Here is an 8,257-nt window from a genome sequence, read left to right on the forward strand (position 1 = left end):
ATATAATTTAAACTCTGCTATATTAAAATATTGCTAATATAACAATCTTAACCTTTTTAGGTAATTTTACTCCAGAATCATTGTAAACAAGTATAAGTATGGTTCTTTTTCATTGTAAAACCTGCTTTTTTTGGGTTGCTTATTACATTAACAAGTAATTAAGTCATGGCAGTTTGCTTATGTAGAGAGAAAGAAGAGAGAAAGTTCTAAAATCATCACTTGCTGTAATTTTACATAATTGCTCTGAACACATCCAGCGATGATGGAACACTGGCCATTCCTGCAATTTGGGAACCCATTAAATCCCTGAGGACTGGAAGGTGCCAAGCTGAACAATTCCCATCCTGTGACCACCTTGGCTTCAGCCTCACCACCTTTCCTCGTGAGACCACGGCAGGAGAGGATGCAAAAGGGAATATCTGATAAAAACCTCAAATTCAGGACCAAACACCTGAACTTGAGCAGCTGGACAGGAGGAGGAGGAGGAGGAGGAGGAGNAGGAGGAGGAGGAGGAGGAGGAGGAGGAGGAGGAGGAGGAGAACAAGTGGAGGCCGTTCTGCCCAGTCTGGGAGTGCCGAGGGAATGGGAATGAGATGAAATCTCAACACTGGTGTAAAATCAACCTTTGGCTGAAGGAGAGAAAATGATTGCCAAGGATCCTCCTGTCAGGGTCCAGACATCCCTGGGAAAGGGATTGGATGGATGGAATCCCTGGGAAAGGGGATGGATGGATGGATGGATGGATGGAATCCCTGGGAAAGGGATTGGATGGATGGATGGAATCCCTGGGAAAGGGATTGGATGGATGGATGGAATCCCTGGGAAAGGGGATGGATGGATGGATGGATGGATGGATGGATGGATGGATAGATGGATGGATGGATGGATGGATGGATAGATGGATGGATGGATGGATGGATGGATGGATGGATGGATGGATGGATGGAATCCCTGGGAAAGGGATTGGATGGACTGATTGCAGGAGAGGGATGCAGACGTGGGTTGTTCCCAGCAGGGGAGAACAAGGAAGGTTTGGAGCAGGAGAAGTTCAGTGTCTGGCTGGTTCAGTTTGCCTTTGAGGCTGCATGCACCAAGATTCCAAAATACCAGTTCTGAGCAGCATTCCCTGAGCAATCACCGATCCAAAGGGGACACAACTGGAAAATTAATAGCAAGGGAAGAAAGAGTTCTTGTGGAATCCATGGGCTAGGCTTGAAATACCCACATTGTCTGCAGTGTTCCATTTTTATACCTTTTGGCTTTCAGGAATCTCCATTAATCTGTAATTTTAATAAAAATGCATTTTCATTTCAGGCCAGGTAAGAGTCCTTGCTCTAATTCTCCTTCTCAATGTGGTGGAGTTGTTATTTCCCCTCCATTATTTACTCGTGTGTAAGTACCAAACTCCTCTGCACTGGAAGCACATTTCTGTTCCACAGGGAGCTAACACTTCACATGATTTTATACATATATATATAGATATGTAATGTATATGAACATTTCTTTGTCAGGCAGGAGCTTTTAGTTATTCTGACGTGAGGCTTTCGCACTGCAAAAATATTACTAATACTATTTTGCCTCTAAAGTGCATTTGTTATCAATATGCACTTAAACTGGTGATCAAGAGTTGGTGGGAGAGACACCTGCTCTGCATTTCTTATCTTTTTAATACCTTAGGGATACATCACTTAATAATTTAGTGCTAAACCATTTAGCATTTTAGCCCATCATCTCTTATATTACACATAGGATTTCAGTAATGTCTGATAAAATTATGTGTTAGCTGCCTTATGTGTGTGTAAAACTTAATAAGTCTTCTTCCCCCCCTCAAGTTTAATAACTGATTTCTTACATTTATGGATGTGAAATTTTATTGCTCATGGATATAGTTTGAACCTAAATCTTCATATCTTATAAATTGATTTTTAGTTTCCTTTTTGACCTTATGAATTTCAATCAGACATTGACCTCTTGTTGCTCATGAATCTGACTGATTTAGTGCCATATAACAATAATACTGTAGAAAAGCATTATCATAAGAGCCCACAGGGTTTGCTGAAACCCATAACTAGATTTTGGAGGCCTCTAGCAATAATAATTCTTGACCCAAGACTATTCTCTAATACCTTCATCCTTTACTGTTCTGGACTGGCCAATCCTTGTTTTAGTACATTCAAGGAAAGTGGTGGGGACTCCCAGGAGGATCCGAGCTCACACTGTGTGGAGGAGATAATGCTGAATATACTCCTGTAAAAGGAAGCTTATAAAAGACCAATTCTGTCTGGGATTTGTCACATTTTGAAGTGAGAGGGAAAGACGATTTAAAAGGAACCTTTTGTGACAAAAATTAGTATTTACTCAGTGTTTGAGATTTTCGAAAAATAAAAATTTGATAGTAATTGTCTTTAGTGGGATATGTTGTTATTCTTCAGTCTATCACTATGGCTGCAGCCTAAACAGAGGGCTTGAATGATTACTGCTTTGTTTGCTTGGCTGTGCTAATTTAATTTAATTTAATTGCTTATATGCTTTGCTTTACTGAATAACTGGGTGTTGATGTTCATTATTCCTTATTAAGAAAGAATCTTGAAGTGAAAACAAAAGTGGGAAGGCCATGGGCCTGTGGCATTGCTTTACAAATGCTGACTTTGGGCACAAACATTTCCTCAGTGCCTCTTTTCTCTGTGCCCATCCTCAGCTATGGAAATGGCAGCTTTCCTTCTGAACTGAGCACCAGGACATGAGCAGGGAGCCAACACCGAGAAATCAGATAAAACCACTTGTGGTAAACAGGGAAAGGGCTGAGGAAGGAGGCACGAGCTGTGAAATCCTCCTGGGTGCAGCCCCCAAGCGCTGCAGGTGTTCCTGCAGGACAGGGGGGTTTGTGGGGGAACAGCTTTTCAGAATCCAGCCTCATGTAAAACTTAACTAAGGGAGACCACTCAGATTAATCCTGCCTTGTGATTGCCTTGCTTTTAAAAGAGAAGTTGCCACAAAGAAAGGCAGAACTTGCAGCTGGACAGGAGAGCCTGTGCTGCTCATCATCTGACTGTAAAGGAGTGCACTTTTTGGCCAGTGAAAGGCAAAACCAATCTCAGGTGTCTGAGAGGTGAATCTGAAGGCACAGGTACTGCAGGACATGGCCACATCCCTGTCCTGTTATGTCAAACACTCGCAGGGGCTCCTGCAGGACACCCAGCAGCCTTTATTTCTTGTTGGAAGGCAGGAGAAAGGCAAGGTGCTCCTGTCCTTCTCATTAAGGATATCACATCCTTGATGCTTGGCATTTAAAAATTCATTAAAAGTGAAGCCCTCTTCGTGGCAGTCCAAAAACTCCCTGGCACAGAACCAGGTCCATTTCTTCCAGGAGCCCTGGAGAGCCCTTGGCTCTGGGCACCACCAGCAGCTCCTGCTCACACCCAGCTCCCAAAGCTCCCAGTGCAGACAGAAAGGTTAAATCTGGAATTCCCAAAAAGCAGCTCTCAGCCTTCTCCAGCATCACTTCCTTGGAGCAGGGAGAGCAAGATGAGGGCTTGTGCTAGCTTGGAATAAATGATGGCAAGTGTTGCCTAAGGACCAAAACTCAGACTCCATGGAAGCAGATTTTACGTGTAACAAAAAGAGCTTCTGCTCCCCCATGCACTGGGCTGGGAGCTGTTAGAGGGAGGAATTGGTGTCTGGTATATTAATGTTCAAGGCTTTCCAATTTACACACAGAATACAAGAGGTGAGTAGTCCAAAATATAAATATATGAGTGGAGCTGTGTAGTATTACTCCTCTGTTTATGATGCTGAGAAGTCAGAACTGTGCCAAGCCACTGTTTTCTTATAAACTATTTAAATAATTTATTGACATGTAAAGTTAACAATTCTCTGTGTTTACTCCAGCTTGTGTTAGATCTGATATGAATGAGACTCTTTGGACCTTGCATTTTTATCTCATTTCCTCAATGCTGGCAATAATTTTGCTGTTTCAATAACTGATCTTACTCACCTGCTGCTAAAAACACTTGTCATGTTGAATTACATACCCTGCACAGATATTGTTGCAATTAGCAATTACAAAATATCACAACAGAAGTGTACAAAGGTTTAGGATCCAGATTTTTGACTGTGTGTAATCATGTCCTAATTTGCTGAAACACGAGCCAGCAAGTTCTGTTCATCTGTACATATTTTTTATTGATCTGCATGTGCACATGCAGTAATTGCACATGTAAATTTGGAGCCAGTGATAGAAATATAATAAGAAATTCCATGTTTTTTCTCAATCCCAGAGCTCCTGACTGGGCCATGCAGCAACACAGGGCCCAGGGGTTTGGGGGAATTAAACCCAGCTGGATCCAACGCAGGTCTGCTCTCAGATGATTCCTGAGTTCATGAATCTGCAAACCAAGATCTCCAAGGTAAGATTCAACCCAATTTTTTGTGTACAAATTGACTCCCCTCCTCTCCCACAAACATTTCCAGGTGTGACAGATGTCCCCACCACAAGAAAGCATCTGTGACAGCAGGTAATTGTCGTTAGCATGTGGCCAGAACAAATGAAAGCTGACTGGGAAGCCGTGCAGGGAGTGATGGTTTCCAGGAGGCTCCTGGAGCCACTGGAGTCTGCAGCTTCTCGTGGTGGGGCTGGGTCTCACTCCTGCCCCATCCCAGCATCCCAGTTTCAGTGGGAAGTGGAGGGCTGTGCAGATGGGATGCTCTGTGGGAGGTGCAGGAGGGCACAGGAGGGAGGAAATTGCTGTGTTTGAATGCTGGGCCACATTGCCAGGAGAGGGTTTTTCCACTTAAGGCTTCACAGCACACAGAGAAATTATCCACAGTGCCATGGCTTTTTTTTTAAGTAATAAAAAAAAGATGATAAAAGATTAAAATAACATTATCTAGAGGTATATATATAGGAGAGAAATCCTGGAAACATTTATTAATGCTGTTCCCACCCAGGGTCTTGGTACAACTCTAACCAGGGAGTTCCTGGGGACCAACAGCTCTGGCTTCTCTTTTGGCTCTCCAGCCACTGGAGTCTATTTTGATTTCTTGGTGTCCTTTCTGGTTGTGCTGGATTACTCATAACTGCAGCTCAGTGGTAGCTGCCAATACAAATTTAGTCTTTTCTGTTTATTCTGTACTGTCCTGTCAAAGCAGATAAGTCTGCTTTGCATTAGAGCTCAAAAATTTAATTGTGGGAAAATGATGAGTCACTGCAGCGAAGGTAACCCAGTGTCTGTGTCAGGGGACCTTCTTCTGATGGACAGAGCACTGAAATGACATCAGGGCCACGAGCCAAAAGCACCAGCTCTCACACCAAGGTGTCATTTACATTCCCCTGGGATGCTGGGCCTTTTTGAACCAGCCAGAAGATTGATTTGGGGTCAAGTGAGAAAAAGAATATAGGAAAAAGGAATCTTCCAAGCTCTATTAGCAATTCAGGCCACCTGCTTGGGAACATGCAATGAAATTCTCTCAAGAGGCTGCTCAGGACAGAGCAGGATTGTCCATTCTCATCCCCCTGAGGTGAGGAGCTGGGCAGTGGAGTGATGAGAGTGCCCATCCCCAGGAACCTGAACCACCACAGAGAGGAGCAGAGCAGGGGCTGTCACAGAACCACAGAATCATCAGGGTTGGGAGAGACTTCAGGATCATCCAGTCCCACCATAACCCAGCACCCCAGCCTGTCCCCAAGTGCCACTCCCAAATGCCACATGAACACTTCCAGAGATGGGGATTCCAGCACCTCCCTGGGCAGGGCTTGTGGAGAGTGAGAGGGTCCCCCCTTTTCCAGATGGAGGTCTGGCAGCCTGGAGCTGAAGTTCCATCTTCCCTGGCATCGTTGTCCCTTGCAAAGCTTGTCTGAAATCAAATCCATCTCCAGAGCCACAGCAGCCTGAACACCCAATGGTGCCTGGGAAAGGGAGAACTGAGCCCTTCCCGTGCCTGGTGCTGCTGTCTAAAGGAAGGACAAACAACAGCCAAACTCCTCTGGAGCTCCCTCAGGCCCCGTTTGAATCTTTCCTGGGTTAAGGTTGCCCTTCCCTGGTGACTGAACTGTGGCTGTGAAGTTTGTTTGGAGGGCCCATATCAAATCTGCATATCTGAGCTTGCCTCGCTGCATTCCGAGCAGACCTCTCAAGGACAAACCTAGCGAGTCACACCAAGACTAAATTAAGTGTCTGCAGGATTTCCTTGTGATATGATAAATTTCCAGCAGAACAAATAGCAGAAATGGAGTAGAAATGCATAAGGAAATCCCAGGAAGGATTGATAGAAATTAATTCAAAACCTTTTTCTCCGGTATAATTTGGTCCAGACGTAATGGAGTTCACAGTTTACAAGTAAGAAGCAAAAAGCAGGAAGTACATAACTAGTAAAACAGCTCAATTAATTCCCATTTCGTGCTGCATCTTTATGGGGAAACTCAGCTGTGTGTTAATGATCCTCAGAAAACCCAGACAACACTGATGCTCTACTTACACTTCTTGTTAAGGGTAAAATTCACCCTATTGAAGAGGACAAGCTTAAGATCTATGCATCCACTTAGTACCACTTATCCCAATTTTCACTTAACAAGAGCCTAAGTAGTGTGTACGTCTGGATTGTCCTTCTGCACTAAAGTGAATTTTCTCCCCAGTAAATTAGATTGGTCTGATGTGTGCTTAAAAGGAAGAAAATCTTTGCTTTCATTAGGGGCTGTGCTGGGAAATTGCTGCTTGACCTATATCTTAAACAAAAAAATTTGCAGTTGTTCACAACTGCCCTGACGGTGGGACGTGGGATATTTGCACATTTTCCCAGCTGATAAACAGAAAGCTGAAACGATGGAGCCCATCAGTCCTGAAGGGGAATAAATTCTGTGAGGGAGCTGCTCATTGCTTTGTTATTCAGATCCTTCTCGTGGATGGTTTTTAATACACATTTATCTTGATGTTTGAGTCAAATTGGCATAGAGTGGGTTGAGAAGCATCATGAGACCATCAGCAATCCCTCAGCAGAAAGCACAGAATGGCAGAATGAAGTTTTATATTTAACTTACATCAGAAATAAACATAAACAGGAGAGTTTTGGCAGCCAAGGAGTCCTGAGAAGGTTGGATTCAGTGGCAGATCCTGTGTGTGCACAGCCCTGTGAGTGTTTGCTGTGCTGTTTGTCACTCTGGCAGCTCAGAGCCCCCCGTGTGTGCATCCCCCACAACCCTGGGGCTGGACAAGCACACATCCACCATCCCCAGTGCCCATCCAGGGCCCTCTCCCAGGCCTTGGGAATGGGCAGCAGCTTGTGAGCACACTCCAGGACGTGCAGGATCCCTTCCTGCAGCCTCATGTTTGTATTTGCAGGAACACAGGCTCTGGGAGATACTGCAGCCAGTTAATGAAGTCCTTAATGAACTGACAGGCCTGGTTCTTATCTCACTTATGCCAGATTTAAACCTATGTAACTCCATTAACTTGGTGAGTTGATCCTAATTTTACATAAGTGTAAAAAAGATGAAAACCAGACGTTTTATGTTCTCTTTATCTAAGAGAATACAAAGTATGGAGTTCTTAAAAATCTTTTTTCTGTTTTCTCTCAGTTGCAAAGAGATTTAAGGGCTCCTCCACCTTTGACCCTCCCCATTTTCCCTATGTACCCATCTCTGCAGCTCCTCACTCTGTTTTCCAAGTCAGTCTGATCATGCAGGTTTTGATCCCACTGTGGTTTGGTACCTCCTGAAACGAGTTTTGTAAACTTTCTTCCTAGTGAGCACATTCCTTCTGGCATGAATCAAAACTCTGCATTCTTCCCCTCTTCCCACGGAGCCTCCAAGAGTTCAGCCTCCTCCAGAGCATTCATGGCTTTCTTTAATGCAAAGAAATTACCAGCACAGAAACCAGTCATACACCAGGGGTGTAAAATTGTGGAACTGAAGGCAAAATCATTTTCCTCCTCACAGCTTAACTTTGGAGATGTTTAATCGTGGCCTGTTGTTCTCAGCCAGTTCTGCTGAACTTTCTCTGCCTGCAGTAGTTTACTTTCCCCTTGAACTCTGAAAGATCAGTTTTACCCCAAGGAGACCCACTCTGTGTACACAGAGAAAATTATTTCAGATGTTTTGGATCTCTTCTATCGTGTTTTGATATTGATACGATTTCCAATAGAGTGTTGCACGGTCCTGCCTGCACAGCCAGGCTCAGATGCCAGTGTGAGCCTGATCTTCCAGAACTCCAAGGCAGGAGAAGCTCCCTCCCACAGGTCCCTGTGCCAGCACAAACCCCAGGGA

The 8,257-nt window shown here is 44.2% G+C and overlaps 1 long non-coding RNA gene across 1 annotated transcript in view; it reads left to right on the plus strand.

Moving 5' to 3' along the window:
• The first annotated feature begins 1,317 nt into the window (after positions 1-1,317).
• The window catches only part of LOC107213210, a 27,544-nt gene continuing 20,604 nt past the window's right edge, over positions 1,318-8,257 (plus strand). Inside the window, exons 1-2 of the long non-coding RNA XR_004500023.1 lie at positions 1,318-1,392; positions 4,278-4,406. This is a non-coding gene — a long non-coding RNA (uncharacterized LOC107213210). The remainder of the gene's footprint in view (positions 1,393-4,277; positions 4,407-8,257) is intronic.

The sequence above is a fragment of the Parus major genome, chromosome 20 (genome assembly GCF_001522545.3).
Source record: "Parus major isolate Abel chromosome 20, Parus_major1.1, whole genome shotgun sequence".
In the NCBI taxonomy this organism is placed as follows: domain Eukaryota; kingdom Metazoa; phylum Chordata; class Aves; order Passeriformes; family Paridae; genus Parus; species Parus major.